General features: G+C 42.0%; 1 protein-coding gene across 1 annotated transcript in view; it reads left to right on the top strand.

Annotated features, from left to right (window-relative positions):
• The window catches only part of CAMKMT (calmodulin-lysine N-methyltransferase), a 373,030-nt gene that overhangs the window by 30,457 nt on the left and 314,805 nt on the right, over positions 1–27,768 (top strand). The window lies entirely within an intron of this gene.

Here is a 27,768-nt window from a genome sequence, read left to right as displayed (position 1 = left end):
ACATAACTGTTGTATGTAGCTTGTATTTATGAAAGACTGAATTCCCCTATCCCTCCATTGGTTATCTATAGAATAACGAGCAGGTTCCTTTTATCAGTAACTTGGAATATTTTGTAACTTCATCTCTTTGGGGAAATGCTTAGCAGCAACATCTAGACCATAAATAGAGCAGATGCTCAGAGTCCTTACTTCATCCAACCATAACTGTAATACAGCATTTAACTACTGGTATCAGCAATGCTCTCAAAACAGATTGTAGATACGGTAACTTGTTCTGATGGTTTTAATCACTCACAGTGTTCATATGACCCTGTCTAGCCTTTCTGAGCCTTTTGAATTGGGTGGAATATAAATGTAATATAAATAAATAAATAGTATCAGGTTCCAAAATTGAACCTCGTGCTACCTTTGTGTGCTAGAGTGAAGAGTACTCTTACCAAACTGCTATTACTCATATAGGTATTTATAGATTCATCAAATCACTCCTTAACTTTCTCTTGTACAAACTAAATAGATCATCTCCTTTAAGCTTTTCACCCTAGAGCATGTCCTGCAGTGTTTAAGCATTCATGTACCTCTTCTTTGGACCTGCCTCAATTTTGCAGTATGCTTGAATTATGGACACCAGGACTAGATACAGTATTTCTGTAGCAATTACATCAGTACAAAGCATTGATGCAGTAACTCCTCTCTACTTCTAGTCATTATTGCTCTATTTATTCATCCTATTTTCACCACAGTATTATGCTGAGTGCTTATGTTCACACTGGTCGTCAAATCTTTTTGACACCACTTCCTAGGATAGCTCCTCATTTTGTATGCATGGTCTTCATTCTCTGCGTTTACATATTTGTTTGTACTGAAATGCATATCATTTCCTTCTGTCCAGTTTGCAGAGTGATCCAGGATGGCCCTCTATAAGGCTATGTTTACACATGAAAATATTTGCCAGCCTGCCTGTGTCAGAACACTGATAAAATTTGATTTCTTACTTGATGTGTGTGCCAGAAAAGCATACTATAGACTAGCAGAACTGCCTGTCACAGCCATGGGAAATTTTCCCCAGCTGGACACTCATCAGATTGCTGTGTTTGGAACCTATGTTCATAAGGTCGTAGATTGCAGAATTGGTTTTCTCTACCTGGCACATTTTCTGGTTAGAGTCTCTTGTTTATCCATTTATTGAAATGGGATCTTGCAACCAAGCCTGCTATAACTGTTGGGGCCTGTGCTGATCCTTTGGAATATCCAACAGCATAAGCATAAGCTTTTCCCAGAGTTCCAATCTTACAGATAGTCTGAGGTCTTGTTTACAGTACAGACAAGCTGGGAAAGCCTCCTTACAGTAGATGTATATGTCGACAGAAGGAGTTTCTTACCAGTAGTGCTCCGCCACCTTCCTGGACAACAGAGACTAACCCAACATAACATAATTGCGTCCATGTGAGGATGTTTGCTAGCATACTTGTGAGTCATGGCCAACAACCCATGTAATAACTTAATTGGCTAACACTGTATCTCCTGTAACCTAGTTGTGTTCCCTTCCTCACCCCCATCCTTCTATTGTTAGTCCCTCGCTCGGGCACTATGTATTTCCCTACCGGCTTTGTCAGCTTTTTTGGATTCACAATCTTAACATTTACACTAAATCTGAGTTTATAGTTTACCTCTACAAGGAATGTGATAACTGAAGTAGATAAATACTCAGACTTTGTTTAAAAAATAAGTGCCCTTAATAAATGCAAGAGGTTGTGAGAGGGAAGGAGTTTTATGGGCAGTATCTTTAATTGGACCAGTTGCATGGTGGGTATAGACGTAGACAAGCTTTTGAGGGCAATTCATTCTTCTTCAGGTCTTAAGTCTATCCCCACCATGCAGCTGGTCCAATAAGAGATATCACCCATGAAAATCCTTGCGTGTTGCATATTTCCTGGACCATCATTTCTACAACATCACTTAAGACTACCAGAAGTAGAAGTTGATATCGTAAGTCAGGGTGGCCAACCTGTGGGATGTATGCCACAAGTGGCAAAGGCAGTCTTTGTGTGTGGCTTGTGGGAAACTGGGGAAGGAGTAGAGAACACAGCAGAGGATATGGAAGTGAGCAGAAAGGAGATAAATAGATCAGGCAGGTTAAAGGAATCAGAGTAACACTTGTGAGGGTTATGGGGCTAACCAAAAAAAGTTGACCCTCCCCTCCCCCCCATTGTCCTAGGTCATCTAATTTAGCCCTTCTGTGTTGCCGGAAACCTTTACTTTAGTTATGGTAAGTAATGTAAAATTTGGTAAGTGTCTGCACACATTTCCCTGTCTCAGTCTCTTTACTACTCTTGAACCTTCTTTAGGCATTGTTTACAGTCCTTTAAGGAGTTCAGGATCACACCCTTGTTGCACATGACTTCTTTCCCCCACCTAGTTTCTGTCTTTCTCTGTTGTTCCTACAGTTAAGAGGAGGTAGTGAGGGGAGGCCCTGTGTTTATGAAAGCATGTCCTTTTGTTTCCTCTCCATTGCATCCTCATTGTTTTGCTATCCGGCCACTTGAATGGGAGTTATTAAAATGTAACAGCTTTTCGTTGTCCTTGGTCAGTGAGGTATGTGAAACAGACTTGGTAGTATACAGCTACCAGTGTACTACATAAGCTTTTGATAGGGACATTTAAGGAATAGCATTCCTATATTCCTGTAGGGGGATTGACCCATCACGTCTGTCCCTTGCAACCTTATGTTTCTATGTTGTCTTTCAAGTAATTGAAAGCAGTTTTAAGTAACATGGGATAAAGAACAGGTTTTTATGGAACCCCATTAGAAAACTTGATGGTGGCCCTCCATGTACAATTATATTTTGAGTCCTTTTGTTACAGCCAGTTTTCAGTCTGTTCAGTGTACGCCATGTTGATTTTTTTTTTGCATTATTCAACTTCTCAATCAAAATGTTTTGCAGTTCTAAATTAAATGTCTTTCATAAATTTTAAGTGTATTGCTTTGACATGTAACTTGATCAAACAAAAAGATATCAAATTCGTTTGACAAAACCTTGTTGATTTGTCATTAATTATATTACCCTACTTTTCATTCTTGATTAATCAAGTCCTACATCAGTTGTTTTGCCTGGGATCCATGTCAGGCTGGCAGGTCTTGAATTTCATGGTCAGCCTGTTAACCCTTTTTAAATATCATTATTCTGTTAATCTGAATCTGACATAATTTTATCATCTTAAACCAGGACTTTCCAATTTCTGAGTGGCCAGGGGCTGTAGTCCCTTCTGCCACATACCATGTGGAGTCGCATGCCTTCTGAGCTCCCTGCTGTCACATGGGTCTCCCTGTCACATGACACATTTCCCTCCCCTCCTCTCCCCTGCACTGCCCTGCCCTGCCACGCCACCACAGGTCCTCCTGAGCTCCTTGGCCACAGGCTCCCTCAGCCCTTTGGGTGGTTCCATTATATCTCCAGGGACAGGAGGAGACAGCAGAAGCTGGAGGAAGGAGGGGGAGCCTGAAAACTCTAGCAACAGAAGAGTGATAAGGGGAGTGATGCCCAGTCTGGGAGCTGTAGTTTAACACCTTCAGATACGTACAGACAGTCAAAAAGCCCAAGGCTTAATCTATTCAATCTTCGCAAGTTAATTTAAGCTGCTGATAAGCAAGTAAACAGACATTTACTTTTGATTTTGGAAATGCAGCCACATGACTGCAGTGGCCCAAGCTAGCCAGAAGCTGGGGGGTGCTAGAGCACACCTCCCTGCTTGGCTGGAGCAGACAGCTTGTGCCATGGCTAGCCCACCCACCCTGCAAGGGAGAGGTGGTGTTATGGGCGAGGTGCAAAGCATCCTGGGATGCTGGGGAACTGTCAGTTAACTTGAATCTGAAGGGGATCTGGGACAGAAGTTCAGTAAACTGATTTAACTTAAATTAGTTAAGTGTAATACTACATCTATCTAGGTTTATCTTAAACCAGTTTTGGCTATTTTGAAAGTGGTTTATGTGCACTGAACTTCTGTTGCATTGCAGAGTTGAACTGGTTTTCAATCCGTTATACCACTTTATGTGTAATTTCTGGCCCTAGCCTTGGAGGTTGCATGTAGCTCACAGGCCATTGGTTGGACAGCCCTGTCTTAAATAATATTTTATAATAAAATTGATACCTCTGACTTTCTTGATCATTCCTTCATTTTTAAGGAAATATTTTGATTAGATTATTTATTTATTTTGAAGTTAATTATTTCTCTGTTTTCTGGATGCATTCTACTCTGATTTTTCTAATATATTTTCTTGTATACTGCATATACCTTTTACTAAAAAAAACCATAGCAGGAAATTGTAGTGCAAATTATACATGCGAAACATGGTAAGAGTAATTTCTGCCTTACCTGGCAAAAGCAAAAGTAAAATCTGTACAGGACACACAGGGAGCAGAACAATTAGCAGGTTATCTCTGTAGCTGGTGCTGTTATTTACTATGAGGAAAGATCTCTTTTTCTTAATTCTTCATTCTGCTACTCAAAAACAAGTTGGTATTTTATACCAGGGTGTGTTGTATGCAATAAAATATGGTATGAATTAACAACCTCTTTTTAAATATAAACCGGATGCTGTTTTTTAAAGAACTCTGCTTTTATCAAGTAACAGCCTCCCCTAACAATCTTGTTATACTTTAAAACAGAATTTCTTTAGTATTTTACAATAAAGCAACTAATACTAATATAGCCAGCCAGATATATTGATTGTCTTTTATACAATGGCAGCCTCTCCTATGAGATTAGTTGAAATATTATAAACTTTAATGATTTTGAGGGTCGTGTTGTATAAAAATATACGATTTATCTACAGAGGACTCTGCACAGGTTTCTGCTTAGATCTCTACTTTTGCTTGAAATGATTTTGATTTAATTATCAGATATGAAAAGCTTATAAGCGTTTAACTATTTTGTATATATAGTACATATATGGTAATTATCTGAAAGATGAATATTTGGACTACAGGTAAACTTTTATGCACTTAATATGTTTTTATTAAGTGTATGTTTATATAAAGGATTTTGTAAAAATTCAAGTGTTTAATGTATTTCTATAATGAGTGTTTCCTAAATAGCTACATCATTCTTTGTATCAAATATGATTTTGTTTCTTATTTTTTTCTGATAAATGTTATAACCATCTTTATTAAAACTATATACTCTAACAGATTATGTCTTGTTAAATCTTGATGTTTAATGTATAGTTCATTGTGATTTAATCTGTGATCTGGGTCCTTAAATAGTTCAATTACATCCCTGCAAATAATTAAGAGTAGAGTGGGTGCAAGTAAATATTACCTACCTGTTGTACACTTCCAGGGACATTAACTCAGTATAAGATGTGCCACTAGCTGGCAGCATTATATAAAATATGAATAGGTGACTTTCAAGGAATGCATGTGATAGCTTTCAGAAGTATGACTTGGTATACACATAGAAGTCCATAAAAATTTAATTTAAAAAAAACCTTGAAAAATTCTTCCAGATGTGCAGAAAAAGTGGCGACCTTGAACTGTGTAGTAAACCAGTCTCTAGTGTTAATCTAAAAATATCTTGTTGAGACTATACCCAGTTTCTGTCTCTTTTGAAAATATTACAAAGGATATATTTGCATTGAAAACAACTTTTTTAAAGAGAGTTTTTGGGGGTTATATGTTTCCTAACAACTATTTTTTGATGCAGCAGATTGCAAATGAAATCTCTGTAGATGTCTCTTCTCTTAATACAAAAGTGATGTAGTGCCAGATGTGATGGTCTTCTACTGACAAACCTCTGTGCATAGGCAAGAAGGCCAGACTGGGATTTAGGAAGGTACATTTCTTTTTTGGACTATGATGTGACATCTGCTAAAATTTGATATGGCTGGTATGAAGGCAGTACTAACCTTGTCATCGGGCATTGCTGAGTTCTGGGAAATGTGGCCAGTGATGCTGAACCATTCTACCAGAGCTTCATTGATATCATACAGTGGCATCTGTTAGCACTGGAGGCCAAACTCCCTGTTCATTTCAAAAGACAACAATACCCATGCTAATAAAATCATAGGAAAAAACTGCAGAGACCCTTTTGTGATTGTTTCATCACCTTTGTACTCTTCCAATGAAATGGGCAACAGAGGCCAAAATTGTTACATAACCCTCCTGTAACACAAGCTGTAGATGTATTTTAGTAAATATTAAATGAAAGGGAAAATTATCAGAATATTACAGATCTTCCTCATTACTCGGTGAAAGCCTAAACAAACTTCAGTGTATCATTATGCACTGAAATGTAACAGGTTATGGAATGTTCAGGTAATCTCTGTTGATAGTATAAAAAATTTTCATCCACCATATTCTGGCGTCTAATTGTGATACAAAAGTAAAAGGTGCAAATTTACCAAAAGAATGATTTTTTTACTAAATAAAATTTCTGTTTGTCATAAGCTTTACTAAGAATTATTTACTAGGGTTAGAGTATTGTAGCTCTGATGGTCAAGAAAATGTCCATGAGGCAAAGATTTTTGTGATTTTTTTTATTTCTTATTTATTTTTTTTATTGGAACAACTGAAGAGTTAGGAGAGCTATTGTACAAGCTTTCATGTATTAGGTCTGAGAGGTGCAGACACAGGCTGAGCTGAATATCAGAGAACCATTTACAGTATACACAAAACACATGGATCAGCACTCGTGCAACCATAAAACCAGTAACCATCCCGAAGCAGCAAGACAGCTATAATCTACAGGCTCCCTGTAGCTGTAATCTGCAGCCCCTGGGGTAGATTAGGGCCTGAGATACCACCACATCTGCTCTGTGGAGAACATTTTCAATATTGACCTTACCAACCTGAAAAGGACACTCCAGCAGAGAGAGAGGGAGAGATTGCATCTTGGAACAAATAGAAATACCATGCAATAACATATTACAGTACAAAAAGACAACTCCCATTGAAAACACTCTCTGGTTACTACATATGTATAAGAATTATTATAATTTATAGCCTATAATCAAAAAAGATTGGACTCTGAGAGAACTATTCCCAACTCCCCTATTCCTGGACTTCAAACAAGCTCCCAAACCTGGGCCAACTCATCATCAGAATCAAACTTCCCTTTGATCAAGAGACTCCAAATGGGACACAACCATGCCTCAACAATAAATGCAAAACTTCTTAACACATCTCTAGCACCACAGCAGTGAGCACTCTTTACAGCAAAGCCATTAGAATCTGCAGACCCTACACATGCACATTACAGAATGGGGAATATCTCCTTCAATGTACCAAATGCCCTAGTGCAAACTGCGTGGGTGAAACTAAATAGGAACTACACACCAGAATGAACTCTCAGAGAAGCAGCATAAATGATGGAGACATACAAATTCCAGTAGGAACACATTTTTCACAGAACTCCCATTCCCTCTTTTACCTCCCAAATCCTTGTTCTTAAAGGGAATTTACAAAGGACCTCCAGAAGATGGGGCTGAGAACAGAAATTCATAACTCTACTGGACAGTAACTGGACTTTATGGCTTATTACATCCCAACAAATACTGCCAATAATAATAAAATTATCATAGAGAAGTAGGGCCGGAAGGGACCTTTAGAGGTCACCTAGTTGAAGCCCGTGCCAGGGACAGGATCTTCCCTATCCAAACCATTTTATATAAATCCATTGTCTAACCTGTTAGTAAAACTACCCAACAAAAAGCCCTGACAAAAACCCGTAAGGCATAACACCTTAACCTACCACAAGTCGGGGGGGCAGGGGGGGAATCCCTACCCCCATCCCCTTCTTGAATGGTGTCTGACTCTGCCATGAACTAGATTGCCCATACTATTGCACTTCTTTTGTCTTTTATATTGTCTTTATATTATAAAGGCTCCTGTTAATAATTTTCCACTCCAACTTCACAGCCGTCTTCCATCCTTCCAAGCAGACTGTATTAGCATCAAACTTTTTCTCTTGTATTTAGCTCAGCCTGTCTGCTTCTCTCTTAAACCTAAAGAAGGGCACTTGATCCCTGAAAGTTTTTCCAAGAGCTCTCCCAACTATACAGTTGGTCCAATAAAAGATATCACAAAAAAATCCTTGCCTCAGAACTATTTAGTTATGCAAGCTTTTTCTCTATTTGAAACCACTGTATGTTCATTTTGTTTTCTTGCTAATTGGCAGTTTGTATATCCAAGAGTAAAATTACATGTTCTGAAACTGAAAAAGCAGCAGAGGGTGCTACAGTTACAGAACTATCCTGGCATATACTCCAAAGTAGCTGCTGTGCTATAAGCAGGAGCAGTTACTGCAAAGGTTTAAATCCTCAGAGTTGAGTAGATTTAAATTGTAGGTCTTTTGAAGTCGGCTGACTCCAATTCTGTTTTAAGGAATATTTCATTTGTAATGGATGGTGTATTAGAGCCACATATTTCCTGTATGCCTTTTTTGCCCTTCGGTAAAAATTCTGATGAAATAATATCTGTTTTTAGACTATGATGATGCTTTACTTTTTTCCTTTACTGGTAATTTGTATGACTAATTCCAATAATGATTTATTATAATATAATATTTTTTCTTTAAAGTTAGTCTCTTCTGGTTTCCAAAAATTATTTATGCTGGGATGGACTGAACAATTACACTGGTTTGCAAATATGTAGGAACTGAGACGGAAAGAGATGATATTTCATTGTTAAATTTCCTTGTTTCTAAATATAAGCAAGGTTATGTTGTAGTATACAAATACAAAGATCTCAGTTCCTAAATCTTTGTGCTATTGACTGCTGTATTGTACTCAGATAAATTAAGGTACGTGAATAGTTAATTAAAAAAAAATCCAGAAATGGTCAAATGCTACAGCTGAAAACTGTAGCATAGATTCCTGAAGACATAATGACTGGATGATGATCATATTATTGAACTCCTTTTACATTCTCTTCATCATAAACAACAGTAATTCATTAACAGATGTTAGAAACTATCATTATCTATTGAATTGTTTTTACTCGTGAATTTTGATTGAGAAGCTAGAAATTCATAAACATCAATTTTATTTTTTAGAATATTGTTATTATACTGCACATTTGATTTCCCTCCTTCTCTCTGCAGGTTCTATTTGAGTTTTGGAAAAACAATTATGAGCTATAAAACATTACAAAATCTATTTGCTGCCTATTTATGTCCCAAGTACTTTCAAAATCTATTGTACTAAGAACAAGGTACTTTTCCTGTAAGTCCATCACCTCTTTGATCTCAATTTTGGGGAATCACTTAGTAAATATATTCTTTTTCTATGCGTATCTTCTTTTATTTAAGATTTTTTCAAATTATATTTATTATGTCAAACTATAACTCTTCTCTAGAAAATAAAGACTATTAATATAACTTACCCATTGCCTACATTTTTTTTTACTTATTTGAAAATTTCCTCTCATGGAATAAAATTTCCTATTTTCCAAAAAAAGAAGCAAATTTCCTTTCTCCCATTGTTCTCCCCCTCAAATCACTGGAAGTATAGGACTTGTTTTCTTTTCTGGCAGTGGAATGTGAGGTTCTGTTCACAGGCCTACTTGTTTCTTCACAGGTCTCACTGGGTAGGTGAAAGATATCTGAGCTCCTCTATGGAGAGAGTATGGCAGTGGCTGATTCTGTCATGCCTGGCAGGAGATGCCATCAAGCTACCTAGGGAAAAGAATAGGATGACAACCTTTATCGGCAGGAGAGGTTCATGCTGCTCCTCCATTTCATGTAACGTGTCACTCAGATGAAACAAGGGAGTGAACCACACTAGGCAAGCACTGCTTCATAAGCTCCTGCTGCTCTTCTATTTTGGGGGCAGTCTGCAAGGAGAGCATTGCTTCAGAAGCTTATATTGCTCTTCTATTTTGGGGGCAGTCTACAGGGAGAGGTACAGGAGTGTGAACAGAGGGCAGTGGGAGACAGATACACTTATTGATGCAGTCAGTGACAAACCCAGAAAGGAAGGAAGTACTCAGTGCATAAAAAGAATAGAGACAGTACTTTGGCTATAAGACTTCGAAGTTATTTGATAATGGGTTACATACACTTTTCTTCTTTTAGTCCTTTGATATAACATTATAACATTAAGTGTATAACAATGAATTAAGAAACACTGATTTAGTATAATTTGTTCCCTCCTTTGTAGGTGGAAAAATTGAGGTGTAGAGACTAACTGATCAACTGAAGGTAGTGGTGGAACATTACTGTGGTAGTTAGAACTGAAAACCCAGTTCTGCTGATTCTTCATGCTGTATCTTATCTACAAGACAATAGTTCCTCTCTCACCTGAAGGGGATGTATTGCTGACATTATAGCTTATCTGTGTTCTCCCCCCGACCCTAACTCTTAAAACCCAATGTTAATTAAAAGACTAAGTAAGGGCAACAAAGAACACTTCTGTCTTCACAGTTAAAAATGTCTGCTTCCTGCTAAAATTACATAGTTTTTATTAAGTTTGAATTATTAATTCTGATATTATTGGTCTTCAGTTGTTTGAGAAGTGGCATTGGCTTTTGTATGCCCTCTAATCTATCCAAAATGAAGTGTTTTTAGAGGCAGTCTCAGAGATGACTTTTAAGCTTTTGTAATGTGTGATTGGGAAGAGTCCAGTGCAGAGCGACAAAAGTGATTACGGACCTGGGAAGCAAGACTTAGAAGGAAAGGCTGAAAGAACTGGGGTTATGCAGTCTGGAGAAGAAAACACTTCAATCATAGTCTTCAAATACCTGAAGGGAGGCTATAAAGATGATGGGAATGGGCTTTTCCCTGTGGCCAGAGGGGACTGGACTAGGTGCAATGGCCTCATGCTGCAGCAAAAGAAATTTAGTTTGGAGAGGGTGGTTAAGTACTGGGACAGGCTACTTAGAGATACTCTGGAATTCCTGTGCTTGGAAAATTTCAGTAGCAGCTTAGACAGACACTTGGCTAGGATGGTTTAGTCAGAAATTATCCTGCCTTGAGCAGGGGGCTCAACTAGGTCAGAATTAGGTTAGAATTTATGGACTAAAAATTTCCATAAGGCAAGCAATCTAGCCTTATGGAAGCTCTCTAGACAAGCTCTCTAGCAAAGGGGCACTAGAGAACTACTCCCTGGGCCACTCCCACCTTTCAGAGAGCCCAGTCAGCCTGTCCTCTCCCCTTCCTGGAAAAAGGGTAGGCTGTCAAGTGGCAATTGGCAGCTGCTGAAAAGCAGTCTCTGCCACAGAAAGCCCTGGGAGGGGTTCTAGTTTTAGAAGCTGAGTGGCAGGAGAGGAGCATTCTTCCATGTTGGGAACCTTCTTAACCATCCTTACCCCCTCATTTGCCCCACAGGAAAATAGCCATGCTCCTTGCACTACTGCAGGCTGACTCAGAGGAGTTCAGGGAGAAGTTGGAGGAGCACTGAGCCACTGTGGCAGCTCCAGCTGGGGGAAAGCATGCAGATGTTTGGTCTCCCACGAGAAATTCTCACAGGAATTATTTAACCCTGGTTGTTCTTGGGTTATTTTTCTCCTGCAGTGGCCATTGTTGCTGTGGGAGAGAAAGCTAGAACACCTGCACACTTTTGTTTTCTACTGGGAGAGCAGCGATTCCCCTGGTAGAAAACTTCTGTACATTGCCCTAATCTAACCCCCCAGCACTGATGTCGGATACAGTGTTGCTAAACCCTCTGTCAAACTGCTGTTCAGTCTCTTGAAAACTTTCAATGAAGAGAATTGCCCTAGACAGCTTGTTTTATTGTCCTACAGTTCTTAACGTTTTTTTTTCTGAGATTTAATGTAAATATGCTTTGCTGCAGTTTTAAATCCATTGCCTCTTTCTCCCTCTTTTTATGGCAGCCTTTCATATATTTGAAAACAGCTATCATGTCCCCCTGCTTAATCTTTTCTCCAAACTAAACATACCTAGTTGTGTCATTTTTTCTTCCTGTAGCTTGCATTCTTACCCCTTTATCAACTTTGTCACTCACATTTGGAGCCTCTTCAGTTTCTCTACATCCTTTTTTGCAACATGGAGCACAGTGCTGAGTAGAGTGATGCTATCACTTTGCATGTGTTGAATACAATGTTTTGTTAACCCAAAGTTCTGCTTTTTTTGGAACAGCATCACATTGCTGACTCATGTTGAGTTTCTGATCCATCATAACTAGCAGACTTTGGCAGTACTGCTGCCGTGCCGGTTATCCCCGCATACTGTATTTGTGGACTTGTTTTATCTTGCCTTATTATTTATCTTTGAATTTTGTTTATTTGTCTACCACCTGTTTCTCCAAAATATCAGTTAGAAAATTTATCATGTCACAGTTCTGCCCTTCCACAAAGCAGGCTTCACTTACCTGATGCCAGTTAATAAATTATGTAGAAGTTCAGAGTAGGATAATGCATGCTTCCCTAGAAATCCTGGGCTTAGCATCTTCTTGGAGAGATGGGGCTCTGGGTTCTGGTGGGCCCCTGGAGCTTGATTTCCCCTTTGGGTTTGGAAGACTCTTGAATTTTTTTTCTTAACTGTCTTGTTGGCTTCTCAGGTTAGCCTTAGTAGCATAAGTGCTGCTTACCTATGATGTTCCTCACAAAATATAGTATATGTTTACATGGATATGCACCTTTTTCTTTGCATGATTTGACCGGCACTGAACTATATAATAATAATTAAATTATTGAGCATCACACCTCAGAATATTCAAAGCTATCTGTAGACTTGGGTTAACGTAGCTGCATCAGCCATGACAAGGTACAGTTTTTCTGCAAGAATGTAAGGGATAGAGACTTATTCTAATCTTGTACCATAATGTGGCATCCTGAGAAACAAATAAAACTAAAAAATTACAGACAAAAAAGCCTGTTTCATGTTTCTTTTAAGAACTGCCCTGTTTTGAACTCAACTGTTGGTCACCCTTATGAGTTATTAACAGAATATCTTTTATGTGGTTTGTAGGTCCTGGTAGATTTACAAACTAAATTGTCATAAACTGACAGTTTAGTTGGGCTGGAAGGTGAGGTATACAGCAAAACTTGTTTATGGTTATTGGAGTTGGAAACATAAGAGCCAAGATGTTCAGTCATGTGCAGATGAGGTACCTCTTATTGCTTAATCACTTTATCTTTTGCTGCTTGAAGTCTTACTGCTGTGCTATGAAGAAAGTCCTAACCCAGACTCTTTTTTTAAAAAAGGAATGGCATGAATCAGTAAAAGAAATATTAACTTACTGCAGGCTCCCAAAGTGATGTGAAGGATTCTCCTGTAAGGTGAAGGTTTAAATGATTCCTCTGATTTCAGTGAAACCTCTATAGGATTTTGCAGTGGCACTTTAGATTATGAAAATGTGATATTTTCAGACAATATTTTAATATCCAAGGAGGTAAAAAGAGCATTGTTTCCACTACCATCTTGAAAAGGATTGTAGATGACAGGCTATCCATTCACCTCTTTGAATCAGGCTTTTGCAACATGTCGGTCTTGTAGTGAAAGCATTTACAGAGTGACTCACTACAGCTATCATGACATAGAACTTATAAACTAGGTTTTTAAAAAAAAGTTATGGACAAAGTTCCCCTGGTAAACTAAGTTTGTGTGCATGGCTCTGTGCCAGATCTCTTTAATTTTACATGCATCTTAGCCGACTGTTTTAAAAATGTGTTTGTGCTGTTAAATCGGTCTCTTTAATCTAGTAAAAAGGGGTTGACAGAATAAATCTGCTTTTTGGTGCATTTATTTTTCTGTTTCTGTGTAGCTTAGAGGTGTTTGACCTTCGGTAACTAGAAGATTATACTGAAAGTGCTTCATTGTGTTCTAACTAAACTATCACAAGGAGCCAGATCTTTCAATTGAAATTAATTACAATAATTTTATGATAGCCTATGACATCTTTAATTAGGTTGGGTGAAGGAATAGAATAATTATTTTAATTAATCTAAGCTTGGCTTTATTTTACTATGTGGTAACTTATCTTAATCACCTTTTAATTGAGATCATTTGGATAACAGTTATAAATGTTGCCTTTTTAACTGACATATTTAAGAAACCTGCTGTCTTAAATGCACTGCACAGCTTTCTTTTAAATAGAATACGATGACACCATTGGAGAATAATTAAAACAAATGGTGGCAAGTCAGTTTCTTACTCTTTAGCTGAGTTATGGTAAGACATTGCATTCAGTGGTACAGCCCAGTGATTTCCATAAGACTTGTGTATTCTTCCTTGTGTTCTTTTCCTAGTATTCTTTTTTCCTTTTCTCTTTACACTTTAGAAGACAGTGTAAATGTGATAGCTGCTTTTTTGTGGAGTACAGGGAAATTCCACGTATCCAAAAGGTTTTTCTGTCTTGGAGAAATTCAGATAAATGGAATTTAGTTTATGTAGATATTTATGGGTAATGGAGGGATGATGTAATGGTTATAAAATAGATTCTGGTATGAGGTAATGGATGACATAAAATAGATGATGCTATGTGGAGGTTTCAAATAGATGGAAATTACTTTTGGACAACTCTATTTTTTGCCAATAAAAGGCACTTTTTGTATATTTAACTTCACTTTGCTTACTTTTTCCCGTCCCATATTTCAGTACTGCTACATTGATCTATAATAGCCTATCTGATGCTATTCCAAATCTCCATCTAGATCGTTTATTGCTTCTTTTGAATACTATCTTAATCTTATGGTAACCTGTACATTTTTCATCCTAATAATTGTTGATGCTTTACATAGTTCTTTGGCCATAGTCAAAATACCAGAAAGTCTAAGATGAATAAGTTCATTATTTTTGTGCTAGTAGGATGTTCATTAATAAAAACATTTGAAATTGCCCAAGTCATTACTTTTATAAATTATTTAGAGACTACTGTCATATGGCAAATAGGAATTGCTAATTCTTGGACCCTCTAATTAACCTCTCTCTCACTCCTAAAGACCATTCTGCCTGTATTTTGAACTCCAAAATTTGCTTATCTTTTAAAGAAACACTATCTGCTTTAATTTTAGCTAGTTTCAAAACATAAGTTAAAAATAACATAAGGTCCTACATTTGCTCAGAATTCACCCTGCCAATACTTGTGGTTTTCTTAATAATTTCCCTTACTTAAAGCCTGACCCTCCCTCCCCGCATCCCCAGCCCCACTGAAGACAACAAAGGCAACTAACAGTAAGGGTTTCACAAACTATGACTGTAGGCTGGATTTAAAGCCCTTTGAAATCAGTGGAAGTCTGTCCATGGTTATCAGTGAAGTGTGGATCAGGCACAAAATAAATACGTTGGAGGCAGGGGGTGTGTGTTATTGTTTTCTTCCCCCTTCTTGTCTTTAAAATTCAATCATTCTAAACTTGTAACAGGTTTTGGACAGAATTGTGGTTGTGAAATGGATGCTTGCTTTCTTCATATTATCTTTGTGTTATATATATATATATATATATATGTGAGTTCTTCAAGTACTAGTATTATATTTATATCCCATTATTAGTCATACAAAAGGTGGTATGGAAAATAAAAGAATTTCTAACCCCGCCTCACCCCTCACCATTAGACTGCCTTGTTTAAGTATAAAAAAGGCATTATTTGTCTGGTATACATAAAATGTGGTAATGCGATTTTTATTATATATACATTTTTAAAATATAGTTACAATTTTGTAAGTATGAAAAACACTTTATTTTAAATTAATTAATCTTTTGCTTCAGAGTTCTATGGTTAAATGCAGATGCATGCACAGTAAATTATCAACTCACTCCCACTTAGAAATATTGCTCTACGTCTTCGTGTAGTAATACTTTTTTGCTTACATTGATCAAATTAGGTAGTAACTCTCATGAGTGGGGCTTTGCAGAACCACCTCAGTAACATGAGGATCAACTGTGAATTAGTCGAGGTTTAAATGGCTTTAGGCCTTCTACTTTATCAGTTGAATAACACTCAATGATAACAGATCCCTTTCTGTGCCTCTCATCAACATGACAATGAATAACTGTGGGCATAGCTAAACTGCTCAGTGTCATGTAGACCAGGCATGCTCAACCTCTGGCCTGCGGGCCAAATGTGGCCCACAGAGCCATTGTATCTGGCCTAGGGGGCTCCCCATAGGTCCAGATATTTGGCAGCATTAATATGGCCCCCTGCCAAATCCCCATACCCCAATCCTTGCACAGCGGGTCAGAACCAAGCTAGGCCTCCTACTCCAGTGGGACCGGACCATGCCCCCGCCTTCTGGATTGGAGCCAGGCCATGCCCCTTTCTCTCCCTATGGGGCCAGATTGGGGCCTGGTCACACTTCCTTCTCCACAGGGCAGAACCATGCCCCCTTCACTCCCATTGGGGTTGGGCCACGTCCCCTTCTTCCCCCAGGGCCAGGTCATACCCTCTTTCTTCTCCATGGGGCCCGGTCGTGCTCCTTTGTTTTGTGGGATTGCACTGTGGCTGGCCTGCCCCCCCCAGCTTTTCCTACATGGCCAGGTGGTGCCCACCATGCCTGTCCAGACACTGGATTGGGAGCACCAGCTGGATCCAGGCTGCAGATGGATTGGGTGCTGCCATTCCGGCCTGCTGGGCAAAAAGGTTGGGCGCTACTGGTATAGACAAATTCAAGCCTGCTTGAATAGGAAGCTTGCTTTGGTACCAACAGCAGTTTAACTGCAACAGCTTGGAACTCATCATGGCCTGCAAAACCTGCCAAGAAGTAAGGTAAGTACTTATGCCAAGGATCAGCAACTTTTTTGAAAGGCAGGCCAGTGCTTGTAATCCAGGTGCTGCTATAACCAACTGCTCCCCTGTTGCCATTCTAGCTGTCCCTGCTCTGTGTAGTAAGCTGCTCTCTCTCCCCCTAATGTAGAGTTCCATAAAAAATGTGCTGTGAAAAGCATGGTAAGCAACAATTTGAACCAGCAAATTTGGCAGCAAGAGTAAATAGAGACTACAAGATGCACGGGGTGGTAGTGAGTGAGCAGCCGTCCTCATATAGCAGGGATGGCTGGAGAGGCAGTAGGCAATCAGCTGGCCATTAATAAACTGTGGGCCAGATTCAGCCTGCAGGCTATGATGACCCCTGACTTAAATTGTTAGCTGAGCTCTGTGTTGCTGGTGCCTGACATAGCTAGATTAAAACTATCTTGGGTATGTGTATGTTATATTGTAGTAACAGCAGTAACTGCAGTGTAGACACACATTATGATAAATGCGCAGTAAAATTCCTGTTAATTTTTTATAACACTCTATTGAATAATGTAGGTTAGTGATTCATTACTGCTAGTATTGTGGTAGTAGATTGATGCAAGATATTTGAATTGTGACTAGATTTATGTAAATAACAGATTTTCTAGCTTACTGGCCCAATAAGAAAAGGGGAAAAATGGTCTCAGGTTGATCTAAACCAGGACTGGGCAAAGTCTGGCCTATGGGTTGCATTGGGCCCACAGAAGACTCCATTTCCCAGCAGCCCCTATTTGCATGGTTGCAGCTGTTTTCCATGGACACCCCAGCAGTGGCAGGGCTGTGATAGCGTGGGGCCAGTGTTTCGGTGGAGACCAGCCCCAGCAGTGGTGGCAAGACACGCAGTTGGGGGTGATAGCGTGGTCCAGAGCTGGTGCAGAGCTGTGATCCACTCCCTGCTTGCTCTGGGCCAGGGCACGTAGGCAGCAGATTACAGCTGTGCCCTGGCTCAAGACCATGCTGTCAGCACTGTAAGATCCCAGCCCCAGTTGCAGAACAGCTCCTCACACAGCTGTGCTCCCTGCCAGTACTGTTGGGGCCAGTCTCCATGGAAACCCTGACCCCATGCTGTCATGATGCCATTGCTATTGGGGTCTCCATGGAAACTGGTGGCAGCGACACAGGAAGGGGCTGCTGGGAAATAGAGTCCAAACACTGGTCAGATCCAACATTTTGCCCACCCCTGATCTAAGCAAATCTATTTGCCCCTCCCTCTCCCTCCCCTTACTGTCAGGAGCAGCTTGGCTCAGGCTGGGGTCTCTCCCAAGGACAGAGCACATAGAAACTCTTTCTCTTGCCTGCCTGATTAGCAGGTCTGACACTGCTGCATTTTCTGCCTGGCCAGTCAGCAGCACCAACACTGCTGCATAGTTGAGTTTCCATGTGCTGTGCTCAGGGATGGAGCAGCCCAAGCAGCATTTGACAGGTTGCAGGGGTGGAGTAGGGAGGAGGAGAGGCAGAGACTGGGGAAAGAAGGGGAGAGCAGGAGTTGGGGGTGGGAAGTGCAGGTGGCGGAGGGGGCAGAAAGCTGTAGGGGGAAGAAGAGGGTGGAGCAGAGGGCAAGGGGGCCACTTGACCCCCATTAGTATCTTCTTTTCCTGCTGTAGCAGTGGGGGGAGGGGGGAGGAGATTCAAGGCAATCCTCTGATACCTATATTCTATACCTGGAAAATAATAAATTTCTAAATTTTCCATATATAGAATGTAATTACTAGGGGGTCATCTTACATTCCATTCCATCTCGGAGGAAAGGTAACAAAAGGGCACAGCAGCTGCCTTGGCTCTGCAGGGAACTCATGGACCTCCTACATCTAAAAACTGAGGCTTATAAAGGATGGAAGACAGGAATCACCACAAAGGAGGAGTATTCTGCACTGGTCCGTATCTGTAGGGAGTGAACCAGGATAGCCAAGGTTGTAACAGAACTCCAACTAGCTACACATATCAAGGAAATTAAAAGGCCTTTTTCAGCTATGTGGGGAGTCGGTAGAAAAGCAAGGGTAATATTGTATCCCTGCTAAACTAAATGGGACAACTGACAACATACACCCAGGAAAAAGCCAACCTGCTTAATGAGTACTTTGCATTGGTTTTTCATCAGCCCAGTGGGACTGCCCTGCCTAGCATGATGCGGGACAGCCAGGGTGAGGGTGAATTTTTACCTAGCAGCGGTGTAGACCTTGTAAAGGAACACCTTGAGAGGCTAGACACCTTCAAGTCAGCTGGTCCTGACAGATTGCACTCCTGAGCACTTAAGGAGCTGGCAGGCGTCATAGTCCAGCCACTGGCAAAGATATTCAAAAGCTCATGGAGCTCAGGTGAAGTACCTGAAGATTGGAAGAAGGCCAATGTGGTGCCCATCTTCAAGAAAGGGAGGAAAGTAGCTCCGGGGAACTACAGGTCCATCAGCTTGACCGCAGTCCCTGGAAAGATTCTAGAAAAATTATCAAAGAGACCATTTTCAACAAACTGGCTGATGGCAACATCCTAACGGACAGCCAGCATGGGTTTGTTGTGGGTAGGTCTTGCCTGACCAATCTCATCTCCTTCTATGATCAGGTGACATATCACCTGGACAAGGGAGAAGAGATTGACATCATATATCTGGAATTTAGAAAAGCCTTTGATCTGGTGTTCCATTATCTGGTGTCCCATGATCTCCTCATGGAAAAATTGGCCAACTGTGGCCTCGGCTTCACCACAGTCTGATGGCTGGGAAATTGGCTCCAAGGCCGGACCCAGAGAATGGTAGTCGACAGAAGTGAATCATCATGGTGCTTCATGATCAGTGGTGTCCCCCAAGGCTCCGTCCTTGGACCTGTTCTCTTTAACACCTTTATTAACAATGTGGACATCGGTGTGGACTGGCGAAGTTCACCAGTGACACTAAACTTTGGGGTAGAGCATCCACACCTGAGGATAGGCTGGTGATCTAGGCTGACCTGGATAGGCTTAGAAAGTGGGTGGATATAAACCTGATGGCCTTCAGTATGGAGAAATGCAAGGTACTCCACCTTGGGTGGGGGGAGGGGAAAACTTGTAGCATACTTATAGGCTCGCTGTGCTTACTAGCACCATGGCCAAAAGAGACTTGGGGGTCATAATTGATCACAAGATGAACACGAGCCACCAATGCAATGTTGCAGCTGGTAATGCAAACAAACCTCTGCCTTGTATCCATAGATGCTTCTGAAACAAATCTCAGGATGTCATCCTTCCGCTGTACTTGGCCTTGGTGTGGCCACAGCTGGAGTACTGCATTCAATTCTGGGCTCCACAATTCAAGAAGGATGTGGAGAAGCTTGAGAGAGTCCAGAGGCGCGCCACACACATGATCAAAGGGGAAGAAACTAGGCCTTACGATGAGAGGCTGAGAGCCATGGGATCCTTCAGCCTGGAAAAGTGCAGGCTCAGGGGTGACCTGGTGGCAGCCTATAAGTACATAAGGGATGTGCATCAGAACTGGGGGAACGCCTGTTCACCAGAGTGCCCCAAGGGATGACAAGTTCCAACAGTCACAAACTCCTCCGAGACCGCTTTAGGCTGGACATAAGGAAAAACTTCTTTACTGTCCGAGCCCCCAAGACCTGGAATAGACTCCCACCAAGGTGGTGCAAGCACCTACTCTGGACTCCTTTAAGAAACTTTTGGATGCTTATCTTGCTGGGATCCTTTGACCCTAGCTGATTTCCTGCCCCTGGGGCAGGAGGCTGAACCTGATTTTCTGAGGTCCCTTCCAGCCCTAATGTCTGTGAAATTTATGAATCTATGAAATACAGTATTTGCAATTGGTAACCTTAGTGTTTTATATTTACCATCTTTCTTGGTATAAGTAAAGGGAACAGCAAGATAGCATTTCCGATACTGACAGCATCTTATTTATTTCAGGTAAAACTGTCTAAGTTCTCATTTTGTTAACGAGGAATTGTAATAGGAAGCATAGATGTATACATATTTGTGCACACTTACACACTTGTTAATCACTAAGAGCTCAGGCTTTCAGTTTTGATTCTGGTGGAGTTCATATTGTATAAGGCCTGCCAACCTGTGGGAATTCTATGTGTGAAGGACTTGAATGATTGTCCAATAATGAAGGTTGGCAACATGTGGCTTGTAGGCTGGATCTGGCCAGTGGAGCCACTGGATCCAGCCCATAGACCTAGAGGGCTTTGCCTGTTCTCACAAGCATGCCAGGTTCTGGCAGCAAGGAGCTATGCTGGGGCTAGGTAATTTCCAGCCATTCCCACCTTGCTGCTGCTTCTCCCCACCTTCCCAGCTTCAGCCTGACATGGATGGGGTGGTTTTAGTGGCATGTCTGTGGTGGGGACCCTTGCCTGCACTCATGCCAGGGCTAGGAAGCTGTAAGCTGCACTTTTGCTGCTTCCCCCCAGCCTCCCACTCCCTCCTGGCAGCTCAGGTGCAGCTTACAGCCAGTGGGGAGCTGAGCCAGGGCTGTGCATCTGCAAACTGAGTCTTTGCTGCTCCCGTTTCTTCCCCTCTCCCACCCTCAGTTGTAATGCAGGCACAGGTGCAGATTCCAGCCATTGAGGAGTTGTGCTGGGAGTGGGCAATTTCTAGCTGTGTCTATGCTGCAGCAGGGGTTGGGGAAGAGGAGCAGGGAGAAGCAGCAGTAGTGTGGTCGCCAGTACAGGTCCACACAGACTGGAAATTACACCCATGCCACAGCCAGGGAGTGAGGGGCTGGGGGAAGCATCAACGCTTCGGGCAAAGGCTCCTAGCTTCCTGACCCCGATGCAGGCTTGGGGGAAAGCCCATGATGCTGAAGCCACCCAACCTATGTTGGACCAGAGCTGAGTTGTTCCAGCCTGTAGCTTGTGAAAGGTTGCCAGCTGTTGGACTACAAGGTAAGGATTCAGGACTTACTAGTTCCATATGTCATCTTTCTTTCTGTTTAGTCTAAAACATTTATGTGGCATTTGGAAAGGAAAGTGATATAACACAGTAGGTTAAGATTGATAAGAATTCATGAGTATCTATCAGAATGTCTTGTTTTTAATGCTTTACTGAAGATCTAATGACAATGCATTGAGTGTAAATTTACCTTCTATTGGCAACTTTCTTCCTTTCTCTTTTCTAAATTCAATTTCTTAAAATTATTTTATTTCACAGCTAGTGAAATTAAAACAATTGCAAATTGTTTTGGTTATTTTAAATGTTTTTCTTTGTTAAAATTTCTGTTGCCAGTTAATGATGATAGTTTGTGGATAACTTCCTGTCTACTAGCTTTGCTAATGTTTATGGAACATTTGCACTAATGCATTTACTTATTTCAAAGAGAACATGCTCACTTCATTAGTCACTGAATAATTTTTTTAAATGAAACCTTTTAGGGCCAGATCCTGTTTTATCTATTAAGCATCTAAGTGCTACTTAGATGCCTAACGTGATTCAATTGCTTTTCACTCTGCTAAGGTCCCTTAAAAACTGTTCAAAGTGTCTATGTTTGTAAAATACCTTCTATTTTAGCCTTAAGATTTATCTACAGACAGCAATGAGGTAGAGGAAGAAGAGTGGGATCTGCCAACCTTATGTGTTAAAACTTTTTTTCAGGGAACTGAAGATGGAATAGGATTCCATATACAGGCAGTCCTTAGACTTACAACACAATTCATTCCTGAAAACTGCATCTTAAGTTGAAATGTCGTAACTCAGCGCCAATTTTCCCATAGGGACAATGTTATAAATGGGGGATTGGTTCCTTTACCACAGTCAACACAGCTATGTCCAGCTGGTAAGTCTGTTGTGGTGTGGGAGACGGGGGAAGGAAGGGGCATGGTGGGGGCAGATCAATGCCCCTGCAGCAAGGGAGGGATTGGGGCAAGTGCTGGCCAGGGAGGGGGTGGGGTGGCTTGTGCTGCTGCATGCTGCCGGTCCAGGTGCTGCTCATATGGTGGCTTTTCTGGGGGCTCTTGCCGCAGCTCCAGCCACCAGTCGGGGAGGGCATGGAGTGGGGGTATGAGCCCCAGGATCTGCGTGAGGCAGGTGGGGCTGGGCCTATGCCAGGTGGAAGGCTCTGGGGGTGGGGGCTATGCCCCTCTGCCACTCACCCAGGCAGTGAGACCAAGCCATTGTGCTGCCTCCGGCCTCCCCACACCTAGACGAGCAGTGGCTTCACCTCAGCTGGGTAAGCAGTGGGAGGGCATGGGCAGTGGCATGTGTCACCCAAAAACTCATGCAGCCCCCTCCATAGCCCTCTGCTCCACCACCCGCCCAGGGCCAGGCCCAGGCCCAGGCCCAGTGTGGAGGTACCCCCCCCCCCCCCCCCCCCCCCGCCTCCGTCTCCCCCCCCCAGCCGCTCCTGCCACTTGGCCACCTGGGGTGAAGCTGCTGCTCATCCAGGAGACACGGAGAGGCTGGGCTGGCTCCTGTTGCTGCGTGCCACTTGTCTGGAGGCAGTGAGTGGCTCAGTCTTGTGCCGGCCCCATGCCGGCTGGGTGAGCGGCAGGGGACATAGCCCCCGCTCTCAGCACTTTCCACCTTCCACCCAGAATAGGATCTGCCCGTCCCACGCAGATCCTGGGGCACACACTCCCCAACTGGCAGTAGGAGCAGTGGTGAGAGCTGCTGGACAAGCTGCCATACAAGCAGCTCCTGCACCAGAGGCGCCCAGTGGTGCAAGCTGCCCCACCCTCTCCCTGGCCAGCGCTTGCCCCCAGCCTGGGTTCCAGCCCCAATCCCTCCTTTTCTGTGGGGGTATTGATTTGCCCACCATGCCCCTTCCCTCCCCCCCCCCCCCCGACTTACCAGTTGGACGCAGCTATGTCGGCTGTCATAAAGGTGAAACCGACGTGGGAACCTTGAAACAGAGTGTCAATTTACAAATGTCTTAAATGCCATTTGTTGTAACTCAAAAAGTCGTAAGTCGAGGACTGCCTATAGAGGCATAATTACATAGTAAATTTCCAGTAGGTGATATAAGATCTGGCCCTTAATTTTTGTTTCCTCTTGTATAATCCTGGATCATTGAGCAGGCTACCCAGGCCTGAAAAACATCGCTGTTTTTGGTGCTTGGCTTGTGTGAAGATGATAGAATAAATTGAATGAAAAGTATGTTTAACGCAGTATTTACTGTTGCCTTCTGCACAGAAAGTTTCCCGGGTATAAAGTTTTGTACTTCCTGAAAGTCAGGGAATAGCACCACAAATTTGGCCCCTGTGGAACGTGGGTTTGCTAAGTTTCTCCATACAGCTGTTTCTATGTCTGTTTGCTATTGTGAATTCCATTCTTGAAGACATTGCCACTAATGCTAGGCCAGTGTTTTGTGATACAGGTACATGGCTATCAGGAATTAGGACTGTTGCTGAATTGCACTTTCCATGTGAGACTGGGTTTGGGCCTGAGGAGGTATATGCTTAAAGCATTAATCCAATTATATCGCCCAGTGCCTAATGCTCTCTAAAGGTCATAAAAAGTAAACGGTTCACTTGATCATCTAAATGAGCTATTAGGCTACCATGGTTAAGGCACACTGGTTGCTATAGCCAACAGCACACAAAGGATATGGTTAGCGTCACCTACAGCCACATTTGACTCACCAGTCTAAATGAGCATGAAACCCATTATACCTGGGTTGACTGAGAGCAGCTTTCAAACAGGAGTCCAGAGTTGGATTCAAACTCTGGAATTATAGCAAAATACCTTAACCTTGTTACCACCATGCTCTGACATTTCCTAAATGAAACAATGTAAACTGGCATAAGCCTTGAATTTAGAAAGGAATATTCAAGTGTACTGGCATAAGGAACAATGGTCTCAAATTGCAGCGAGGGAAGTTTAGGTTATATATTAGGAAAAACTTGCCCACCAAAAGGGTAGTAAAGTGCTGGAACAGGCTATCTAGAGCTCTTCTGGAATCTCTGTCCTTAGAGGTTTTTAAGACCTGAGTTGACAGCTGTGGCTGGGATGATCTTGTAGGGGATGGTCCTGTTTTGAGCAGGGGGTTGGAGTAGCTGACCTGCTGAGGTCCATTCCAGCCCTAATTTTCTATGATTCTAACACCTGTAAAATGTAATTCTGCAAGACAGATTCATTATGCCATGCTAAATTAATAATAAAACCCGTAAAAGTAAAGTTATGTAATCTTATCCTTGCAGTTGGGAATGTTATCAGCAATCTCTGGCTGGCACTTTTCATACAGCTATGCCTGTCTTAAATCCTTAACTCAGAGTTTAAGATAAAGTTAGTCAGATTTTGATTTCATTATTCTGTATAACTTCTTTTACTTCGTTTTTTTAAATTTCCCAGTTTAGATTTCTATTTTTCAACAACAAATCAATAAAAATTAACTAATTATGTCTTTTAATTTGTGCTTCTCTGTTAACTCAGAAGATCAGTGAATAGCTATACATAGCACTAGTATTTTACTTCAGCCTTACAAGAAGCTTCAAATACTAACTAATGAATTGATTCAAAATAATCTCTGTGAAAAGTAAGTCTTATAGGAAAAGGTTATACTGTAACATACATAAGCATTCCTTAGAGCAGGGACTAGCACCCACGCCCCTCCACTCTAGCTGAATGCCTAACCTTCAAATTATGGACCCCATTGCTCAGTGACTTTAATTATGTCATGAGAAGTGGCAGAGGTGCAACAGGAAGGGCAGAGAGTGCATCCTCAAACAGTATAATGGGAAAGTTGTGGGTATGCAAGAGGCAAGGATTTTGTGGGTGATATCTTTTATTGGACCAACTGCCTGTTTGGGATAGTCATACAAACTTTTGAATGCAAGGCATTCTTCATCAGGTCTAATGGAAGAAGCAGGCATAAGGATGATTAAAAATAGTGTATGGAGCTTTGAAATTGGAGGAGAAATTCCCAGGGTTAGCAGATAAACCAGGGATGGGCAATTATTTGGGCTGGATGGCCACTTAACAAGTTTTGGTGAGCTGTTGAGGGCAGCATATGCATACATACACTCACTTTCACACACACTCTTGCATACGTGCATGTGTGCGTGTATGCACACACACAGACACATGCTCCCTGCAGCCAGGCTGAGACTGGCCCCAAAGCAGCAGCGGAAGCAGGAGTGGGAGCATGAGCCCATCCAGGGCTGTGGTATCTTATCTCAGCTGATCCCTGGCCCCATCCCCACACCCGTGTTGCCTGGCTTGGCTGACACTGGCAAGTAGGAACAGGGATGAGAGCTGTGCTGCACTGGGGCAGGGCCATGGTGTTTGCAGCCCTGTGAAGCCAGGATGTGGCGGGGTGGGAGGGGCTTTCCCCCTCCTCTTGGCCTCTCTCCCACCTACTGTGCATACCCCAGGTGAGGGGGCCAGGGTGGGGGGCTCAGTTTCTCCCCCTGCCCACCCCCCTGCCATGTGGTGCTGGGTGGGCAGGATTCCAGCCTCTGCTGACAAGCTGGGGGGCACTGGGCAGAAGCAGTGCCACCTGCCCACCTGTCTGGCACCATGGGGTTAGACTCCATCTCCCAGGCTGCTGCACAGTGCCAGACAGGTGGTGGTAGTGGCTGTGGCTCTGGCCTCTCCTGGCATCGTGGGCCTGATGGTATCAATTGGCGGGCCAGATATGGCCCATGGGCTGTATTTTGCCCACCCCTGAGATAAACAATTAACAGAAAAAAAAAGAAACCTGATTACTGAGAGATCAACATCTATTAACAAGAGAGGAGGGTCAGTATCACCTGTAGTGTGAAGGAAGAATTTCAGGAATCAGATAATAGGATGTCAAAAAATCAGTTTCAGTGTTCAGTCTTTGGTTCTTGGTTATTACATTAGATTAGTTTTAAGACTTCAGAGGATGTGGGTTGGGGAAGGATTGCAAATTTGTGTAGAACAAGTAACCAGCATTATGTAACAAGGATAAAATGGGGAGAGAAGTTCATGAAAACAGTACCTGTCAACTGCTGTCTCCTGAAATGAATTTTCTTTTGAAGGATTTTTCTTTTTGACATGTTCTTCTGAAAGTAAAGTGCTTGTCCCTTTCATTTCCTTGTCATTCTCCAGTTCACGAACTATTTGGGATCCATTTCTCATGTAGATTTTTATGATAAAGGTGATTGTATGTCTAAGGTTTAATGCATTCTTCATGGGAATACCCTTGAAGATCATCTGGAATCTGCAGTTAGGGCAGAATATAGTACCTTGCCTACTGACAGGAGCACATGACTCCAGTGCTGCAGCTTGCACTGGCTCCTGATCGCTTTCTGGGCACAATTCAAGGTGTTGGTTTAGACCAGGGGTGTCCAGCCTTTTTGAACGTGGGGCTGGATCATGTACTTTTTTATCACCCAGTGGGCCGGCGAGCCGTATTCAAAGACCTGACAGGAAGAGGTGAAAACATCACCCCCACAAAACGAAAGTACTGTGTTTACTTTCGTTTCCCGTCACAGCACCTCCGGCCTCAGAAAACAGCTTGGAGGGCCGTATGTTGGACAGGCCTGGTTTAGACTTATAAAGCCTCCATCTGCCTGGGACTGAAATAAATAAGAGACTACCACACCTCCCTCATGCTCCCTAAGGTCAGCCTCCTTCAGATTCCATCTGTACGCCAAGTTCACTCAACCAAAATATGTGTGAAGCTGTTCTTGGCTGTGCCTTAGCTTTGTGCCTTAGGATTTGGTAGTCCTTCCTTAAAGCTTCTTGAAGCCTAAGCCTGGATATTATCTTATGTGGCAGGATTTTAGCAGGTGTGGTTAATTTTCCATAGTGTTGTTTGAGGAAGTGTTTTATTATGGTATTATTTAATTTAAATATTTTATTGTTTCTGTTTTTGTTGGTTTATTGAAATCTACCCTGAGCCATTTTTTTGGGAGGGGATGGGGGAAGAATGGGTGCGGGAGGTGAGACGGCTTAGAAACTAAACAAAACACAATCTATAGGAGGAGATGGTCTTGATTCTCAAAGAGCCTGCTTCAAATCTGGTCCAGATGTGAAGCAGTTAATATATAATGCCACATATTTGCGAAGTTCATATGTGCATGCTAGTCATCCCTGTGCTAGCAATTGTGATCATACAGTTGTAAAAACACCCAGCCTCAATGGGCAATACCTTTAGTAACCCCCCCCCCCCCAAACCAAAAAAAAACCCCCCAAAGGGCAAAAAAA

Source organism: Alligator sinensis, unplaced genomic scaffold (assembly GCF_000455745.1).
Source record: "Alligator sinensis unplaced genomic scaffold, ASM45574v1 scaffold131_1, whole genome shotgun sequence".
Lineage (NCBI taxonomy): Eukaryota > Metazoa > Chordata > Crocodylia > Alligatoridae > Alligator > Alligator sinensis.
This window is presented reverse-complemented; position numbering and strand designations above follow the sequence as displayed.